Source organism: Nerophis lumbriciformis, linkage group LG05 (genome assembly GCF_033978685.3).
Source record: "Nerophis lumbriciformis linkage group LG05, RoL_Nlum_v2.1, whole genome shotgun sequence".
Taxonomy (NCBI): domain Eukaryota; kingdom Metazoa; phylum Chordata; class Actinopteri; order Syngnathiformes; family Syngnathidae; genus Nerophis; species Nerophis lumbriciformis.
In genome coordinates this window covers 41,848,900-41,871,136 of record NC_084552.2, presented here as the reverse complement: position 1 = coordinate 41,871,136, position 22,237 = coordinate 41,848,900, and the positions used below count along the sequence as shown (strand labels likewise).

Sequence of the window (22,237 nt, the reverse complement as noted above, 5' to 3'; positions counted from 1 at the left end):
GTACAGAACAAAGTATGACAGCTTTCAAAAATGATCTGAGGAAACGGAGTTGGGACAATGTCTACAGAAAAAAATATGTAGAAGATGCATATGGTATTTTTTTTTTTTAAAGAAAGATAAAATGAAAGACCCAAAAAAGACTATTAGTGTAGTGACCTGCATATAAGATGACCCCACATTTCCAAGAAACTTTAAAGTAAAGTTAAAGTACCAATGATTGTCACACACACGCTAGGTGTGGCGAAATTTGTCCTCTGCATTTGACCCATCCCCTTGTTCACCCACTGGGAGGTGAAGGGAGCAGTGGGCAGCAGCGGTGGCCGCGCCCGGGAATCGTTTGTTGGTGATTTAACCCCCAATTCCAACCCTTGATGCTGAATGCCAAGCAGGGAGGTAATGGGTCCCATTTTTATAGTCTTTGGTATGACTCGGCCGGGGTTTGAACTCACAACTATAGATGTCCGATAATGGCTTTTTTGCCGATATCTGATATTCCGATATTGTCCAACTCTTAATTACAGATTCCGATATCAACCGATACCGATATGCACGGTCGTGGAATTAACACATTATTATGCCTAATTTTTTTGTGATGCCCTGCTGGATGCATTAAAGAATGTAACAAGGTTTTTCAAAATAAGAGAACAACTTCAACTCAAATTATGGAAAAAAGTGCCAACATGGCACTGCCATATTTATTATTGAAGTCACAAAGTGCATTATTTTTTTTAACATGCCTCAAAACAGCATCTTGGAATTTGGGACATGCTCTCCCTGAGATAATCCTGATACCCACTACAACTATGGGAAATACTATACTTTGACTTTCACAAAGTCTAAGTCTAAGAGTGCATTATTCTTTATTTTTTTTAAACATGCCTCAAAACAACAGCTACAAAAACAATGAAGGCACACAGCTTCAGTCCAGAGTATACTAGAGTAATAAAGTAAACAATAACATAGTCCTCATTTAGTGCAAGACTGCCTGGCATACTGTATAACAGGAAATTATAAACTGAGCTCAATCTGCCCTGCTCTAACGTATTTGTATGAGTAACACAAATGTGCTGCAAGCTAGTGGTGAGTGCTTGAAGTGACCTACCAGTTAGCCAGAGCTTTTGAAATGCTGCGTTGAGACAGGACATCTCCGTTCGCTGCAAGCTGCAAAGTGTGCGCCATGCAGGGCTGACTATCCACACCAAACTCCACCGTAGTTTTTGACATACTGCGTGCGTTGTCCCTGACCACAATGTGAGCTTTCGCCCCGGGGTGGTTTTTGTTGTATTTTAGTTTTTTCTCGGCGGAGTCTTCAAGCGACAACTGTGTGGTACTACTTTTTTTCGGTGTTTGTTTTTCATCCATCTTCCGCTTGTATTCATCGTGTATCTCCTTATGATTCTTGAAGAGGTGGGAGATCAAATTGCTCTTATTAAAGGAAGACGTCTTGGTTCCTCCTCGCTTAACCAACTTTTTGCAGTCATTGCAAATTGCCAGTTTTTTTATCCGTCAGACACACTTTAAGAAATCCCTAACCATAGACATGGTGTCGTTAGTCAGTCACAGAGCGAGCTCGCTTGTTAGCCACGGCTACAGCACCGGCAACAACACACTCTTGTTGTTATGCTCCGCTCGCGGCGGTTTGATGAGGTCATCAAGCGTCGCTAGTAAACCTCTCATGCTGCAGTAGTCAACTCCTGTGTTGTGTGTGTGGGAGAGAGGAGTGGGGAGGGGCTGCTGACTGGGTTTATATCCGTGTTTTACCGGATATGTACCGCTCCGTACAACGGCGTTTTTAATTAAAAAGTTATTAATTTTACTTTTTGAAACCGATACCGATAATTTCCGATATTACATTTTAAAGCATTTATCGGCCGATTATATCGGCAGGCCGATATTATCGGACATCTCTACTCACAACCTACCGATCTCAGGGCGGACACTCTAACCACTAGGCCACTGAGTAGGTCGGAATATTTTTTGGCAAAAACAAAGACAACAAAAAGACTAACGTACTGAATTGACCCAAATATAAGACGCCGTCTGTTTTTCAAGCCCCGCCTTCTGCCCGAATGCAGCTGAGATAGGCCCCAGCACCTCCCGCGACCCCAAAAGGGACAAGCGGTAGAAAATGGATGGATAGATGTTTTTCAAGCCCTGAAAAATACTTTTTAAGCCAAAATTATCTTATTAACTTGAATGATAAGATGACATTTTAAGACTTTTTTACAAGGGAAAAAAACACTCTTATATTTACTTATATACGTCATATATTGGGGTTTATGCGTCTCTCAAGCAAGAATAAATACAATTAGTGAGCCGACATTTCATGTTTACCGATACACCAACAAAAGACAAAAGTCAGCGTCTTTGCGTGACGCAACCTTTAACATAAATGTTACTCCTGTCTGGCTTTTTGAAGATAAACGCACCTTTTAAAACGAGGCGAGAGCACGTATCAGTCCCACATCGTTTGAATATCTCGTCTCGTCCATCACAGAACGAGGCAAAATTCCCATTGGCTGCTCATCTCTCTGGTCTTCTTTGTTCATGGATGGATGCGGAGGGGGGGACGCTTCAAAGACATGTTAATGGGGCGCTGTGTGGAGATGCCAGGAGGCCAATTACGCATGTGAGGCTACACTTCAGCACATTGCTCACATGTGCTTAGTAATAACTCACATTTCTTTAGCTGACCCTAAAGGGGATTGACACTTTTTTTTGAATCTTGCCCATCGTTCACAATCTTTATGTAAGAAAAGAATACATTTGTTTTGTTTTCTTTTGCATTCTAACTCGTAAGTAAACTGGAGCAAAAATTAGCTAAAAATGGAGCCAACACAAGTTGCTCTATTCTGCCTCTAAAGCGCACTAAAAAACATCCAAAAGCCTTCATCATCGTTTTATATGCACGCTGTAACTACATGTAATGTAGTAACAAGCACATTCATAACAACATTTATTTTGGGGATTTTAAGCATATGGTGCATATTAATTTCACAGACTCATTACAACGTTCGCTTTTCAGTAACAACAACCCGAGTGTGCATCAAGCTTAAGAATCATGCAGCAGTATTAAGTGCTATTGCAATTAAACAATCACTTACTGAACAATGTCTGCTCTCACTAGTTGGAATGTCAAGGTTAATTAACTTTGCGGTTTATGGCTACATCCTTCTACTATACAGGTGAGATGCAGGATTCATAATGTAGAATTAACTTTTTACCAACTTAGAGGTTATGCAGCAGCAGCATCAGCTTGGTACAGTATAGCTAGTTAGTACGCTAGTTAGCTCTCTGAGGTGCCGCAACAAATTTATTGTCTGCGTGAGCGCTTATAGTATTAATATCGCTAACACTTTGTTATTATTCACGTCACAAGGTGTAAATAGAGTATTGTTGGCGCTTTTGAATGAGGCTTTATGGGCTGAATAGTGGAGCTCCCATTAGCTGCATTGTTAGCCACCTCGTACTTGCCGTATATTACAAATTAGAATGCTTAAAAAAAGAAATGTCACGAACACGCATGGCTGCGGTAATTGTGACCCCAAGTTGCAGGAGACAGGAGGACAACGTGCAGGTAAGAAGAGTATTTTTAATTTGAACACAGGATGCCTAGTAAATCAAAATAACACATGCAGCTAACAGTCAGCAACATAAATTCAACCCTCGAGCCCTGACTAAAGGGCAAGGCAGGGATTTTTAGAAGCCTGATTGGCAACCACGAGCAGGTGTTTCCAGGCTGACAATTAGCGACAGGTGAGGGTAAAAAAGTGTTATGGGAGACAGAGAGAGAGTGGAACTAAAATAAGAGCACTGACTCGGAAGTAAACACCAAAACAACAAAACACGTGACACCAGACGTCACAAGAAAAACACGCGTTCTTGTCTTACATAGCGATTGTGAATAGGAGGCAAAATTCCCCAAAAAGTGCAGTTCGCTTTAACCCTGCATCAGAATATATGACGCTGATGGAATTCCAACTTGTTCTACTATTTATTTCCCGTAGGAAATCATGTCAAGTAATTATTTTTTCCATCACGAAACCTTGATTAACTCTGCAGGTGATGTTTCAAGTAACATGTTAGCATCCCTTACTGTCATACAACTGTGAAGAGTCAAGTTACACACTGAACCCAAAGTCTAGTAAACTAAAGTAAAACTGTAATGTATTATATGACTCTGCTCATACATATGCCTGTAGGAGGGCAGTACTGACACTTAGGGCCTGATTTACTAAGCTCCAAATACCACGCGCTGAACAGTATGTGCAAAAAAATAACATAACTGAGTGGGCGTACCCCGCCTTCTGCCCGATTGTAGCTGAGATAGGCTCCAGCGCCCCCCGCGACCCCAAAGGGAATAAGCGGTAGAAAATGGATGGATGGATAGAGTGGGTGTGTTGCATTTGATTTACTAACACTGCATGTGCAATTGTATAGTGGTGCAGACCGCTTTATTTAAATGAGGATTTTGCGCGCATACAGGCTTTTTCCACAGGGACACGTACTTGATCATTTTTCTGCACAGCGCACATTCGTGTTGTCATGCTCCTGCCTGTGTGCGATGTGTTAAACCAGCGGCTCACATCTATTATCCCTAACACCTTTTCAGTCTACACAACAGAAACATACACACGCTGACACTTGATTGTACGCGAGGCTGTGATCACATCGTGTATCTGGAATGACTCAAACGCAAGAAAATGCACAATGAAAGGAGTCTTTTTGTGTTGGAGATGAATTATAGTAATATATTTCTTAATGAAAAAAAATTAACCGGATTTAAAAAAAAAACGCCAGCAGACACCAAAATGCATTCATTGAATTCAGTTGAATCAGCCCCTTAAGTCATCCAGCAGCAATAAAATTACAAAATGAAATTGCTATATCGAGGGTGTGTCTAATATGTTTATTTCTGTCAGTCTAAAATGTTGACACACACAAATAGGACAGAAAAAAAATAGAACCATCGTGTGTCTTAGCAGCGCGAGCACTGATCCTGCAGCAGTGTGTGGAACTGTCAGTTTGCACGTCCTTCTGACACCTGCTAAATAAAAAGCTAAATAGTGCTCGCAAAACAGTGATGAGTGTTGATAAATCAGATTGCGCGTGTTAAATAATATTTGCATTTTCTCCTCCCAGTATTGTAGGCGTTTTGATGATCAGAATATATTTTGCATATTAATGAAGATCGATGCAAAACCACTTGCACGCCTCACTCATTGTGCTCACTTAACAGATGCAATCCAATTTGCACACGTTTAGTAGAACAGCTTTGCGTGTGCCATCAGGTTTTCACAAGTCTTAGTACACGCAAGTACTAAGGAAATCAGGCCCTTAGTGGTGTAGCATTTTGATACCCGTCACAAATATGCAAAAATGAGGATAAACACTGTGCGATAAACCTAACTACAATAAAATAAAACAACTCACACCATGAGATATGCAATTCAGAACAATACATTCTCCTTTTCGCATAGCATTTTAATACCTAATTGTCCCAAAAGGGCAAAAAGCAAAGTTAAACACTGTACAGTAAAACTAAATACAACTAAAATAAAGTACAGTAAAACAGTTTACGCCATGAAATATACAATTTACAGCAATAGGGTCTCTTTGTGGTGTTGCATTTCAATACTTCTCTCTGTCAAAACATTGTAAAAAGTTAAGGAAACCAGTAAACCAATGGGTTGTACTTGTATAGCGCTTTTCTACCTTCAAGGTACTCAAAGCGCTTTGACACTACTTCCACATTTACCCATTCACACACACATTCACACACTGTTGGAGGGAGCTGCCATGCAAGGCGATAACCAGCACCCATCAGGAGCAAGGGTGAAGTGTCTTGCTCAGGACACAACGGACATGACGAGGTTTGTACTAGGTGGGGATTGAACCAGGGACCCTCGGGTTGCGCACGGCCACTCTTCCACTGCGCCACGCCGTCCCCTAAACTAAAACAAAGTAAAACGACACTGCCTTTGAAGACACTTGTAATGGAAATGCTGGTGTAAGAATTTAATATTACTAACTATCACAGAAGTGTAAAAGGTGGAGTTAATCTCTGTATAATACAAACAATACAACAAAAATTACAAATAAAGAAAAACTACTCATCCTTGAAATATGCTTCTAATGTAGAAAATACTTTCAGCCACCTGATATTATTTGTAACATCCATCCATCCATCCATTTTCTACAGCTTTTCCCTTTCAACAAAAGTGTAAAAAGCAATACTTTCTAATATTAAATAACACTGAAGTAAAGTAAAACGACTCACCATCAAATATGCAATGCAGAGCGATTTGATTTTCTGCTGGTGAACATTTTAAGATTTCTCATTGTAAGAAACAATGTAAAAGTGAAGTTAAATACTAAAATAAAGCTTAAAACACCAAAAATAAAGTTAAAAAAAAAAATACTCTGCCTGTGAAAATGTTGAGTGATACTGTCACCTAATACCACCAATTTACCATTTATAACTGTTACACAAGTGTAAAAAGTAAATTAAAAAACTTAATGATAGGATAGAAAATAAAACCTAACTAAAGCAGTGCCTTTGAAGATCTTTGTAATGTAGAGCTATACTGTCATCTGGTGGTGTTACATTTTAACATTACTAACTGTCATACAGGTGTAAAAAGCAGAGTTAATTGCTGTAAAATTAAGATAAAGACAACACAAATAGAGTAAAACTACTTTGCCATTAAAGATGCTTGTAATATAGAACAATATTGTCACCTAATACCACCACCTTAACATGTCTAACTGTAATAAAAGTATAAATGTAAAAGCAAACACTTTATAATGATATTAAATAAAACTGAACTAAAGTAAAACAACTCACACCATCAAATATGCAATGCGGTCTCCCTACAGTGTAACATTCCTAACTGTCAGAAGAAATGTAAAAAGTAAAGTTAAACACTGTAAAATAGAGCTAAAAACAACACAAATGAAGTAAAACTACTAAGCCTTTGAAGACACTTGTAATGTAGAGCAATACACTCACCTTGTAGTGTAAAATATTAACATTACCAGCTGACAAAAAGGTGTAAAAGATGGAGTAAATCGCTGTAAAATTAGGCTAAATACAACACAAATAAAGTCAAACTACACTTAGAAGACGCCTGGAAGTGAAGTTTGACAGTTCATGATTAATAAAGTAAAACTTCTCTGTCTTGAAAGATTGTTGACGTTTTTGTCACGGCAGCGCATGTTGGCTTGCGTCTTGACCCTAGGACAGTGGTTCTTAACCTTGTTGGAGGTACCGAACCCCACCAGTTTCATATGCGTATTCACCGAACCCTTCTTTAGTGAAAAATAAAATGGTTTTTTTTTTTTCAAATTCAAGACAAAGTTATATGTTTTTGGTAACACATTAGTATGGGGAACATATTCTAAGTAACAAAGACTTAATTTAGAGTTATTTGGTTAGGGTTAGGGTTAGGGCCAGGGTTAGAGGGTTAGGGTTATAATAAAGCCATGCCGAATAAGGCATTAATAAGTACTTAATAATGATTAGTTAAGAGCCAATATGTTACTAATTTGCATGTTAATAAGCAACTAATTAATGGTGAATATGTTCCCCATACTAAAGTGTTACCATGTTTTTTTACTGGTGCACAAAATAAACCGTGCATGAACATCACCTTGTTCAAACAACAAAACCAACATACATGCATAAACTCACAACAAATTACACACCTGCAAATCAGTGTGACTTCTGCTGTTGCCGTATCTGTAATACGCTGATAGGGAGAAGTTTTTATTTACACGATGAGTCGGCTCCGCCGAACCCCTGAGCCCAACTCACCCCCTAGGGTTCGATCGAACCCAGGTTAAGAACTACTGCCCTAGGATGCAGAGACGGAAGGTGACATGTAGGTAAAAATATTTTTCAATATTGGAAAAATAGAATGAAAAACAGGTAGCATCAGCATCAATGGAGCAGAGGAGCACAGATGCACAAAAACTTGGCAAGATACAAAATAAATCCTAACCTGTCAAGATGTTGGAAGGTAACGCTGTTTTGTTGGCAAATTGTAATGCTTGTCATCAGCAATTTGCAACCAAACTTGGGATTTACCAATTTGAAAATTTCATATCATGTTAATTGTGACCAAAATTATCATGATTATTATTATTATTCTCATGAAATTGTTGACTGTGCTCAAAAAGTACTTATACACACACTGAAATATTTTAACTACGTTTTTTCCAACACAAAATATTTTCCTTGACAGAAGGAAGATTAAATATTATTCTGGCTTTTTAAGAGCCATATTATGAGTGTTTGAATGTTTATTTTCTTCCGTTTTAATTTGTCATTTCAGAATCAATCTTATATACTTTATTAATCCCCTAGGGGAAATTAAGATTTTCAGCACAATCCCATTCAAGGTCAGACAAACATTTCATTTTCATTTTCTTTCATTTAACCAGGTAAAAAAACTCCTTGTGATTTTCCTGGCCAAGAAGGCAGAAGAAAACAGGTTTTGTAAATAAATACAACAAAAAAACAGGAGCAGTCACACACACTATAGTTAAAAGTACAAATTACTTACAACATAAACATTTAACACATTTGAATAAAAACAAGTTAAACCAATTACAGTGCCCAATGGAAACAGCTTCTCAATCCTTTAAAATAGCCTGAAATGTCCCCAAAGTGATCAGTTCAGGTGGCCTCAAATCCTTTTGTATTTCATTCCATGACCATGGAGCTGCAAATCTGAAGCCTTTTTTTCTTTCTTTACAGAGACTTGTGTTGGCTCTAGGAACCAACACACCAAGGATGTTGTAGCTGCCAACAGACAGTTTTGAAGTAAGTGTTGTGTTTATATACACATTTTGTGAAGTGTATAAATAATTATATTCGCAATGTATTGTTTTTTATAACTTTGTAAATATACGGTATGTGGGTTTATTCGGTGGCGGAACAAATGTTCGCTCTGTATGTTTTGTGGTGTGGTACATTAATGATTGATGCACACTGCTACACTGTCACAGGAAAACAAAGTCCCTTTCAAGTTGCCAACGTAACGACCCAAAAGGATGTATTTACCCTTCTAGTGAATGCGGCCAATGAGGCAACCTTTAAGCAGTCCTTTTTTGTACCCTGACTGTGATTTTAGTTTGACACTTTTCGAAGTTATTATGCTAAATGTTAGCTCATTAGCATGCTAATAGTTAATCCGCTAGCATGTTAACAGGCTATTATGGCGGATATATGTGCGCCGCACAATATTTGGTTAAGTCAAAAGTTATTTGAGTAGTAAATACGAGTTTTATGTTCTCTATGAGAATCCTCTTGTGTATTGTGTTCTAATAATATATTTTGTATTTTGTACAGTTCTCACGGCATGCTCAACATCATTAAATGCTGGTTGAAAAAAAGGAACATTTGGTCTGGTACTTTTGACTGGAGAGAGTAACAGTGAGAACTCAAGCCAGCTCAACACGCGGTGAGAAGACAAGTTCTACGCCACGTTGGACTGAGCTCCAACCAAGTTTCTCAGGTGTCGTCACATCACACGAAGGACAAGTTATTCTGGAGATAAGAAAAAGCATTGTGTGGTTATTCCAATAAGAAGAAATTAATTTAAACAAGTTAAATGTTGTTAGAGGAATAGCTTTAACAAGGTTATAAGAGTCTCCATAAGTGTGAACGAGTGAAATATTCTTGTTGTGTAAATGTGTGAATTTAAAGTTAGTATATATTTAAGCAGCTATTTACAATTAGGCTACTTCAAACATAAGTGACTATTTGATGTCTAACTGAGCATATAGCTGTCGCAGTAACAGACTGCATGGTATTGCACAATATTACTTGAATGTAAAAAAGGGTTGCACTGTGAACGGGCTTTTAACAATCTAATAAGGCTGTGCTTAAAATGTCTAATGCTGATAGTAATGATGGGGTGCAAAAACACTTTGTTTGTGACAATGAACATTTAGTTGCAAGCTCAGTAAAGGACACTGAGGTCAGTGTAGAAGCACAATCTGCTATTGAAGAGGAATTGCGAAGAAGCCAGAGGACCCGAAGACTCATCGAAAATGGTCAAGAGCTCCACAACGAAATGTCAAAGAAGCTTCAACATTGCTTCAGGATTACTTACAACATATGGAAGGCTCTTGCTAAAGAAATAAAGGGAACACTCAACCAAACTCTTTCTCAAGAAGAAGCACAAGTTTGTCAGGACAAAATAGACAATGTTTCAGCAAATGTTAAACAGGCTTATCATGATCTATGACATCACGAACCACTTGATGCAGAGACAAGACGCAGAGTTGACACTTGTCATGCTGTCTCCACACAGATTTTGCAATATATATGGAATTGGCCTGAAGGTGGAGCCAAACATTCCAACAAACAAGGTAACTGGAGAAATGCTAGCTCAGTTTTCTCGTCTTCATCATTCCATAGGTCCAATAAAGGCTCAGGACATTGAAGTCTGTCTTCTACAAGGAAACAAGAAACAGCAGCAGAATTAGCCGCAACTGAGGCAGCTTTAAAGGTCTTAGATGAAATGGAGCGTGAGAAGCAGGAACTTGACTATCTTGAAGCTGAGAATAAAAGGACACTTGCACTACAAAAAGCAGAAAATGTTGTAAAACAAAATGCTTTAGAAGAGAAGCGCAGACAAATCGAGTGCTGAGAGACAGTTAAGAAGATGAATGCTGCAAAGGCACCACTGCAAGTTTATGAACAAGAAGTCAATTCTGATGACGACATATCAGATATTCTGTGTAATTGGAAGCCATCGCAGAGGAAATCTGCACTCAAACTAGATGAGCTTTCAGAACATAACATGCCACCATCACGGTGTTCCACAAACATACAAGCACCTAGGGCCTCAAGTGTTGCAAAGTTTGACAATATCAAAACCCAAGCGAACAGCATTATAACACTTGCAGAAGCAATAGCAGAATCCATCAATACAAGTCGTTTGCCGGTACCTGAGCTATCTGTGTTCAAAGGAGAGCCATCCACTCAGGTACAAGGACTAGAAAATGTCATTTCAAACACTGATAGGAAGGATAAATATTCCAGTTAATGAGAAGATCTATTACCTTCGTAAATACATTGGTGGACCAGCGAGGAAAGCAGTGGAAAGCTATTTCCTCTAAGGCACATATTAAGTTTCCAGTGCAGCATGGTACCTACTTGAAGAGCGGTACGGAAGCTCATTCGTTATTGCCAAAGCCTTCAGGGACAATCTCATGTTGTGGCCAAAGATAGGACCCAAAGACAGTGTTGAATTGAGTTTTCAGACTTCCTTCAAGGTTGTCTAGCTGCAATGTCAACGATCAAGAGAATGACTGTGGAGAAAATCAAAAGATGCTGTTCAAGCTTCCCGATTGGTTAACCACCAGATGGAACAGAAAGGTCATCGAAATTGACGAAGACACCAATGCTTTTTCGAGCTTCAATCATTTTGTTCGGTTTGTCGCTCAGGAAGCTAAAATTGCTTGTAATCCAGTGACTTCTCTTCATGCACTGAAGTTGAATGAATATGACAAGGACAAGCAACCCAAGACCCGCAACATTGGCACAAAGGTGTTGGCGAGCAGCTCTGAAGTTAAGACAGATACTACCAAGGTGTGTGTGTGTTTTGTGAGAAGTCAGGTCAAAACATTCTCACATGTTACAAATTCACAGACAAGACGATAACTGAACCAATCAAGTTTGTTCAATCTAAGAGGTTGTGTTTTGGTGGCTTGAAACCAGGACACTATTAACAGAGCTGTGAAAGGAAATGTTTGTGATCTGTGCAAGGGCAAGCATCCTACATGCTTGCATCAAGAGCGCAGTAAGGTGGGAGGAAGTAAACCACGTCAGGCAGATGAACCAACACTGAGCCCGCAACCAATAAATGGAGTTTGACATTCCAGTGAAACCTCAAATGAAGCAACATCCAACCAAGTAGTACGAGACAGGAATAGTACATATACATCTACAGTTATGCCAGTGTAGTTGTCAACTGTAAGCCATCCAGAAAATAAACTGCTCGCATATGCACTCTTGGACAATCAAAGTGACAGCACATTTGTTTAGCAAGACAAGGCAAAAGGTTTGGACACTCAGAAGGAGCCTGTGCAGTTAAAACTTTCCAGGTTGTCTTCTAAAAGCACAATTATTTCAAGTCAAAGGTTAACCGGACTACAAGTCAGAGGCTTTTATTCCGCAACACAGATTCCCCTCCCAGCAACTTATTCAAGAGAGTTTATTCCTGCAAACCTGAATCACATTCCTACCCCCAAGACTGTGAGGTCATGGTCGCACCTGGAGCACCATGCAGAGGAAATTGCCCCTTTGATCGACTGTGAAGTTGGACTGCTCATAGGCTATAACTCTTCTTCCCAGAGAGTTGTATTAGGAAAAGATGATGAGCCATTTGCTGTAAGAACAGACTTTGGATGGAGCATTATCGGCTGTGTCATTTCCAGTGTTGATTATGGTGATGCAATTGGAGGTAGCCATACTGTTGTTGTCAAACAAGTGACACCGTGCTCTCCATCAAGTCCTGACCTAACAAGTGAAGTGCAGTACATATGTCGAACGCAAGTCAAAGACTGAATTACTCCTGCAGATGCGATAAAGGTGCTTGAATCTGACTTCTGCGAAAGAAAGGTAAAGGATGCACACTTTTCCCAAGACGACCTGCGCTTCATACCAATAATGGAAAATGGAATAAGGATCAATGCAGAAGGTCATAGTGAAATGCCTTTATCATTCAAAGAAAATAAACCAAGTCTGCCAAACAAGAGACAATGTGCAGAACGTTGTCTCAAGTGCTTAAAAGGAGAGATGAACGATATCATAAGGATTATGCAGAGTTCATGCAACAAACAATAGCACTTGGAGATGCTAAGAAAATTCCAGAAGAAGAAGTTAACAAAGCTCCTGCTTGGTAAATCCCTCACCACGGGGTGTATCATGCACACAAGCCAGGAAAGATAAGAGTCGTGTTCGACTGTTCAGCGAAGTTCCAAGGCATGTCATTGAATGCCCATCTGCTCACAGGGCCAGAACTGACAAACACCTTGCTAGGTGCACTCTTGTCGTTTTTGCAAGGGTCCAGTAGCAGTAATATGTGACATTGAACGTATGTTTCACCAGTTTCATGTTTCAGAAGATAAGATTACTTTAGGTTTCTCTGCTGGAACAATGGGGACTTTCATTCAGAACCATTGATTGAAACTTTTTATTAGTAGATTGCACAGTATAGTATAAATTCCGTACAATTGACCACTAAATAGTAACACCCGAATACGTTTTTCAACTTGTTTAAGTCGGGGTCCACGTTAATCAATTCATCCATCTACCGAATGAGAGTGCACCTATTTGGAGCAGCTTCCTCACCTGGCTGTGCAAACGTTGGTCTGGGACCCATTGCCGCTCAAGGACAAGGTCTTTTCAATGAAGAATCCATCCACTTTATTGAAATAAACTTTTATGTGAATGATGGTCTGGTAAGCATGGCAACAGAAGAAGAAGCAATACAGCTCGTCTGTGAAGCAAGACAGATTTGTAGCTCTGGCAGGTTACGTCTACACACGTTTGTTTCAAACTCTCAAAGATTACTTGAATCAATTCCAGAAGAAGAGCATGCTAAAGTTGTGCAAATTCAAGACTTGGCTTTTGGTGAGCCACAGATTGAAAGAGCCTTAGGTGTTAACTGTTGTGTCGCTTCAGATATGTTTCTGTTTAAGGTCGTCGTGAATGAGCATCCATTCTCAAGAAGAGGAGTCTTATCGACCGTAGGTTCCATCTTTGACCCACTTGGGTTTGTGGCGCCCTTCAGTTTGGTTGGAAAGCAAATAACAGATGTGTCGTGACAAGATGGGCTGGGATGAGCCACTCCCTGTGGATCTTGGGATACAATAGGAGGCCTGGCTTTTAGATTTGCAACACCTAGCTGATGTCAAAGTTCACCAATGTTATCTCCCAGCAGATTTCAAGGAAGTGACAAGATTTCAACTTCATTACTTCTGCGATGCAAGTACTACAGGTTATGGAGTATGTGTTTACCTCAGAGCAATTAATACTTCACAACAAATCCACTGTTGGTTTGTATTAGACAAGGCTAGAGTTGCTCCAACCAAGATCACCACAGTACCATGACTTGAATTGTCAGCAGCAGTTGTTGCTGTACATACAAGCAAGCTACTTCAAAAAGAGTTGGAAATAAATGCCCAGGAATTTTTCTGGACGACCTCAAAGGTTGCCCTTGTAAATGTCAACAATGATGCCAGAAGATTTCGTGTCTTTGTAGCTAATCACCTTCAGCAAATCAGGGAGAGTTCAAATCCAAATCAGTGGAGGCATGTCAAGTCTGAAGAAAATCCAGCAGATTGTGCATTTCGAGGCCTTAAAGCGAAATAGCTCATTGGTTCTGACTGGTTCACTGGTCCAGAGTTTCTGTGGGGTGACAATCTTGCCTGTGAAGACATTAGGGTGGGAAATATAATTCAAGACCCTGAAGTTCGTAAAGCTGTGGTACACCAGACTTTGACGGTGGAAAATTCATTACTTAATCGCTTTTTAAAGTTATCCAGCTGGGTTAAATTAACCAAAGCTGTCGCGAGACTCAGGAGACGTGTTAAGGAGTTTAAAGGCTGGATAACACCATCCAATGAAGCCACAAATCTGCAAGAAAGAAAGGAGGCAGAAGTTACCATTGTAAGACTTGTTTAAAGGGAAACATTTCCTGATGAAATTCTAACTCTCCAAAGCAAGGAAGAAATGAAGACAAAGGATAAAAGCAGCAAGCTGCACCGACTGAATCCTTTTTTGGACGATCAAGGCATTCTGAGAGTAGGAGGTCGGCTAAAGAATGCTGATTTGCACCCACATGTTAAACATCCAGCAATTTCACCAAGAACAAGTCACATATCATCATTGCTAATTAAATATTATCATCAGCAAGTGTGTCACCAAGGGCGTGAGACAACAACAAATGAACTACGAGCTAATGGCTTTTAGATACTTGGATGCAGTCACGTGGTGTCATCTCACATTCACAAGTGTGTGAAGTGTCAAAGATTCAGCAGATGTTCTGAATCACAAAAGATGGCAGACTTACCTCGTGAACGTTTGGAGTCAGCCCCACCTTTTACATATTGTGGAATGGACTGCTTTGGCCCCTTTCACATTAAAGAAGGAAGGAGAGAGCTAAAGCGCTATCGCCTTTTATTCAACTGTTTGTGTTCTCGGCTGTTAAAATTTGACTGCTTGACGACATGTCGACTGATGCTTTTATCAATGCCTTTCGTGCATTCATTGCCATATGTGGTAATGTTCGGCAACTTCGATCAGACCAGGGTACCAACTTTGTTAGTGCAAAAAATGAGTTTTTTGAAGCGATGAAGATGATGGATCAAGAACGTTTAAAACAACTCTGCTGTGAATTTGTTATAAACCCACCATCTGCAAGCCATATGGGAGAAGTCTGGGAAAGACAAATAAGATCAATAAGGAGTGTTTTGACATCTATCTTGGATCATCCATCCTAAAGACTTGATGGATCATCGTTGCGTACCTATCTTTATGAAGTCATGGATATCATAAACAGCAGGCCTTTAACAGTGCACTCCCTCAATGATCCCACGGGACCTCCACCGCTTTTGCCCAATCACATTTTGACCATGAAGTCCTCAATTGTCTTACCACCACCAGCAGAGTTTGTGAAGGAAGACAATTATCTTCGCAAACGATGGCATAAAGTACAGTATCTGGCAAACAAGTTCTGGTCTAGATGGAAGGAGTATCTGTTAAACTTGCAACAGAGGGAAAAAATGGACTAAGACACAGAGAAATGCAAAGGTAGATGACATTGTGAGTGTAGAGGACACTGCACCTCAGACGGAATGGAAACTGGCTAAAGTAACCAAGGTGTTTACGGCTGAAGATGGATGTGTGAGAAAACTGGAAGTCAACTATCAGTGTCCAAGGAAAGCGTCTTTCTAAGCCAGTTTATCTAGAGAGGCCCATCTATAAAACAGTATAAACAGTACCCAGTGTTTTTTCAAATAAGTGTCGGGTGCATTCATAAAGAGCAAGTTCCCATAATCTAGCAAAGGCATACAATTGTTTGTAGGAAAAACATGACTTTTTTTAAAAGGAAAAACCCAATTTAATTGTAAGTTTAGCCACATGTTTTTCAATGTGTGATTTAAAAGACAAGTTCTCATCAATAACAATCTCCAATATGTCGTGACCATTTTTAAGTTCAACCTTATGAGCAGTTGATGTTTTTGGAATGTTCAATGGAAGTCGTTTTGCCATTTGAAAATAACGTCACCTTAGATTTCTCTGCATTTACCACTAGTCTCAGCTGAATCAGCTGGGACTGAACAACATCAAAAGCAGACTGCAGGAGGTCAAAGGTTTGCGTTACAGCAGGGGATGAACACTATATTGCCGCGTAATTTGCATAAAAATAGAATGCATCATCCAACACATTATCATAGAGATTATATACATACAGTAGCTGGAAAACAACAACAGACCTAATAGGGAACCTTAAGGTGCACCCTTTGATACAGGGAGGGAAGATGAGGAGGACCGAGCAAACTGGACACATTGGGTTCTATTGGACAGATAATTAGAAAACCACATTATAGCATGCTGAGATCCAGCCAATCCTGTGCAGTCTGTCTTACAAAATGATATGTTCAAATGCTTTTGAAAGGTCAACAAAAAGAGCTGCAAAATGTTTTGTAGTTCAATGCCTCAATACAACTTTGATAGCAGCGGTTATGGTGCTGTCTCTTTTTAAAACCTGTTTCATGTGGAGAAAGCAGACCATAGGTGTCTAAGAATTCTTTAAGTTGTTTACTAACAAACCTTTCAAGAACTTGAGCTTGGGATCTTCTTTCAACAAAGGTAAAAGTTAAACATAAGCTTATTTCCATATATTAGGAATATCATCACTGGACAAAAGATAAAAAAATATGCATACGAGGTTCTGAAATAAAATCAACAACTGACTTTAAAAAGAAGGTCTCAAGTTTGTCAGGACCAGGATCCACTTTCAAGGCCCTCTTGACCTCAAACACATCAAGAGGAGTAACACTAAATGTATTAGCTATGAAAGTGTGAAGAGATGGTGACATGCAGCCCTTCTGAACATTCGGCTGATTTAGATGTGGAGATAAGGAGTCTAATAAAGAACCTGAAGAAATAAAATGTTCATTAACACAATTAAGTATGGCAGATTTATCAGTTAGACTACATGAGTATTTCACATTGCATGTTGGCAGAATATTTGTGGTTTCACTTCCATAAGACGTTTTCATGACTTTCTAGAATTTCTTGGGATCGTCTGAACTATTGGTGGTTTGCACGAAAACTCAGACTTTAACTTCTTGACAAGAGTAGTAAAGCAATTTCTGAGCTGCCTAAAAACATGCAGTCAGCCTGGGATTTGGTATTTCTAGCCTTGGCCCGAGCAGTATCCTTTACTTTTAGTAGACTGGACAGTTCAAGAGAGAACCAAGGATTATTTCTACCTTACACAATTTACGTAGAGGAGCATGTTTATTTAGAATATTGATAAATGCATTATGAAAATCCATCCATCCATTTTCTACCGCTTATTCCCTTTTGGGGTCGCGGGGGGCGCTGGAGCCTATGTTTCCAAGCCAACTCAACATCACTAAAAAAGTGATATTGGAACATGATATTGGGGGGCGGGGCGTGTTTGGGGGCGTGGTTAGGAGGGGAGGAGTATATTTACAGCTAGAATTCACCAACTCCAGTATTTCATATATATATATATATATACATACATACATAAAAGAAATACTTGACTTTCAGTGAATTCTAGCTATATATATATATATATATATATATATATATTTATTTTAATATATATATATATATATATATATATATATATATATATATATATATATATATATATATATATATATATATATATATATATATATATATATACTGCTCAAAAAAATTAAAGGAACAGTTTTTTATCAGGGTATGGCATGAATTCAATTGCACTTTTCTGATAAAGTGTCAAGTCTGTGTGATCATGTTTTGTTTTAGTCATGTTCGGTTTTGTTTTGGACTTTTTGTGCACTTTTGTTTGTTTTGTCACCATAGCAACCATTAGTTTCACCTGGTTCACATCCTCATGTCACGCGCCTGTCTCACGTTTTCACATTTTGCGTCACGCACCTGCTGTCACTAATCATGTCACTATTATTTAAGCTCCCAGTTCCCAGGCTGTCTTCCTGGCGACAACACCCTCTATACACCCTTGATATCCATGCTGCTCTTTTTCATGTCCTTCTCTCGTTCCAAGTAAGTTCTCTTTATTCAGGCCATAGTTTGCAAGTTTTGTTTTTTCCATAGTTCTGCCTTCGTGCGAGTGTTTTATTTTCATAGCCACGTTTTGTACCGCCCTTGTGCGCACCTTTTGTTTGATTCCTTTTTTGAGTTAAAATATTAAACATGTCCTTACCTTCACGTCGTGTCCGGTCAAGTCGCTTTGCACCACGGGAAAACAAACCACACCATAGTCCAAGTCCTGACATAAAGTTTTGGTCAGGTACGTGGCGGAGGGGGTTGTTAATCAGTTTCAGCTGCATTGGTGTTGATGGAATTAACAACAGGTGCACTAGAGGGGCAACAACGAGATGGCCATCAAAACATGACTGGTTTTGCAGGTGGAGGCCATTTCAAGTTCCTCCCTCTTGATCTTTTTTAACTGTTTTTCCACAAGTGTTGGCTTTAGCTAGAGTCATTATCATGACTGGGAGCATGAGGCGATTTCTTAACCGTCCTGAAGTTGCGCAGATTGTTTCTGCTTCGTCTCCTTGTTGTGTGCGCAGTTGTACACTGCACTCTCTAAAAGCCCTAGATGTTATTGTCCCATATGCATGTACAGTAGATGGCAGTATTGTCCTGTTTAAGAGTGTCACAACATTGCTGTTTACGGCAGACGAACTGCTTTACGGTAGACAAAAACGTGACTGCTGTTGTTGTGTGTTGTTGGGAGGATGTTAATGAAACTGCCCAACAATAAACCCACATAAGAAAACAAGAACTCGCCCTCGATCATTCTACAGTTATAACGTGATTTGGCAGACACGCTGTTTATATTGTGGGAAAGCGGACGTGAAAACAGGCTGTTGACACGTCACTCAGGTCCGCATGGAGCTGGAGGGGGCGTGGCCTCCAGCCCCGCCTGAATTTCGGGAGATTTTCGGGAGAAAATTTGTCCCGGGAGGTTTTCGGGAGAGGCGCTGAATTTCGGGAGTCTCCCGGAAAATCCGGGAGGGTTGGCAAGGATGGCGGGCAGCGATGTCCTGCTGCTCCCGCATCATCGTGTCCCGGCTCGTCAAAGTTATTCTAGATTATAAATCATGCCTTTTCATCTGGATAACAGGAGGACTTAGCCTTAAATCTAGAAGTTGTTCATCTGTGATATTCAATTTATACAAAAAGATGGAGGCAAACACACACAACCGAAGAGGGTGTCTACAGGGAAACTTTTCCTTGTTAAACTTTCGTGTGGCTCAAGATTAATTATTCATCTAAACGGGAACATATGGACATCCTGGCAGTCATCATCGAAGTAAGAGAAGGCATTGTACAGTAAGCTATCATTTTATTAGGTTTGTAGTTTGTATTTCTTGTCTAGCACTTAACAATACTGCTACATAATGCTATAGTGTTTCACTAAAGCTGGATTTGTTTAGCAGAGCTTCTAAAACTTGTAGCTCATCCTTCTTGTATTTAGACTCAAGATTGTATAGTTCTAGATCAGTGGTTGTTAACCTTGTTGGAGGTACCGAACCCCACCAGTTTCATATGTGCATTCACCGAACCCTTCTTTAGTGAAAAATAAAATGTGTTTTTTTTCTTTCAAATCTAAGACAAATTTATATGTTTTGTTTTACTGGTGCAGAAAATAAACCGTGCATGAACATCACCTTGTTCAAAGAACAAAACCAACACAGTGCATGAACTCAGAACAAATTACACACCTGCAAATTAGTGTGACTTCTGCTGTTGCCTTTGAGAGACCAGTTTAGATATGCGTGGCTTCACCTTGGCAAGTGCCACTCTCATGTCATTTTCACAGCAAGGTCTGTTCCTTTTCTTCGTTTTATGTCCAGCACCCTCGAAAAGGATTGCTCGCAAAGACTGGGGGTATCCATAATTCGCAGATAGGGAGAAGTTTTTATTCCCACGATGAGTCGGGTGTGTCTTGACCTCCGTGGCGAAGGCTCCGCCGAACCCCTTCGGGTTCGATCGAACCCAGGTTAAGAACCACTGTTCTAGATCATCATTTTGCCCAAATTAATCGTTGTTGGCTCTCACAAAGTCTGCCCGATTTGCATTGTTTTTGGTGGAGAAGCGATCTGCGGTCCCGACCACTGCATCACTGGCTTCATCATTATCTGTCAAAATGGCCCGGGAATCTCTGTGAGATTGATACTATTTTGATCATATCTATTTATTCTCAAACGTTATAAGTAAAGATGTCCGATAATATCGGCAGTCCGATATTATCGGCCGGTAAATGCTTTAAAATGTAATATCGGAAATTATCGGTTTCAAAATTATTAGTATCAGTTTCAAAAAGTAAAATGTATGATTTTCTAAAACGCCGCTGTGTACACGGACATAGGGAGAAGTACAGAGCGCCAATAAACCTTAAAGGCACTGCCTTTGCATGCCGACCCAGTCACATAATATCAACGGCTTTTCACACACGAGTGAATGCATGCATACTTGGTCAACAGCCATACAGGTCACACTGAGGGTGGCCGTATAAATAACTTTAACACTGTTACAAATATGCGCCACGCTGTGAACCCTCACCAAACAAGAATGACAAACACATTTCGGGAGAACATCCGCACTGTAACACAACATAAACACAACAGAACAAATACCCAGAACCCCTTGCAGCACTAACTCTTCCGGGATGCTACAATATATACCCCCGCTTCCCCCTAGCCCGCCCACCTCAACCTCCTCATGCTCTCTCAGGGAGAGCATGTCCCAAATTCCATGCTGCTGTTTTGAGGCATGTTAAAAGAATTAATGCACTTTGTGACTTCAATAATAAATATGGCAGTGCCATGTTGGCATTTTTTTTCCATAACTTGAGTTGATTTATTTTGGAAAACCTTGTTACATTGTTTACTGCATCCAGCAGGGCATCACAACAAAATTGGGCATAATGTGTTAATTCCACGATTGTATATATCGGTATCGGTTGATATCGGAATCGATAATTAAGAGTTGGACAATATCGGAATATCGGATATTGGCAAAAAATCCATTATCGGACATCTCTAGTTATAAGTCTTTGGGTGTTATAAATCAGATATATGTGATAATAGCTTCAATACAGAGGCAACTTACAAACCTAAATGAAGGAAGAAGTGTAAAAAAATTAAACTAAGGAAGGAAAAATAATTTAAAAAAAGGAACATCAAAACTTCTGGAGCTTCTGTTTCTTCATACTGTTAACCATCTATCTGCACATGCTGGAAACGAGTAGCAAGGGCAGAATAATACATTTTGTTACGGCTCAGGCTCCTGCCAACGCCGCTCATCCGTCTGTGCGCACCTCGGGACACGCCCACGGGTGCGCACATCCAGGGACGCGCCGCGCGCGTCCCCGCCCTGCAGCAGCCACCAGCTGCATTCACTCACCGGCAATCTACACTCCTGGGTCTGATGAGGGCAGGCTCAATAAAGGACCAGTGGACCCAAGGATCGGGCGGGAACTTAGTTTTCTCATGGTGTACCGTAAGCAACAAGCTTTATGCGCTCTTACTGTGTTGTTTTTCCCTCCGTGATTCTGACGTCTGTTGCTCTTCCGCAGTGCCTTCCCGAGTCTTCCCTCCTCGAGATCTCCCGTTGTTTCCCCGGTGTTTTGGACTGCCTTCCCTTTCCCGACTCCTCACTCGCCCCCTGGACTCTGACGTCTCTCTCTGCCCCACGGACCCCTCGCTGAACTTGGACCCCTTTTGCCTTGCCCTCTTTGGACTTGTCTGCCTTTTCTCATCAACACTTGGTAACACACTTCAGATATCTACACACATAGTCTTACACCACACACACCCTCTTGTATTTTAGTCACACACTCTATTTCTATAGTTTAGTTGTATTGTTTATTATTATATATATTTATTATATATATAATAAATTATTGTATATACTGCCCCCTGGTGTCTGAGCCGTCAC

At 40.0% G+C, this 22,237-nt stretch overlaps 1 long non-coding RNA gene across 2 annotated transcripts in view; it reads left to right on the top strand.

Annotated features, from left to right (window-relative positions):
* The window catches only part of LOC133606390 (uncharacterized), a 93,531-nt gene that overhangs the window by 25,410 nt on the left and 45,884 nt on the right, over window positions 1-22,237 (top strand). Inside the window, exons 2-3 of one of the 2 annotated variants that reach the window (XR_012050465.1) lie at window positions 8,762-8,827; window positions 9,356-9,467. This is a non-coding gene — a long non-coding RNA (uncharacterized lncRNA). Of the gene's footprint in view, window positions 1-8,761; window positions 8,828-9,355; window positions 9,522-22,237 lie in introns of both variants that reach the window. The other variant, XR_009815240.2, reaches the window with a different exon arrangement.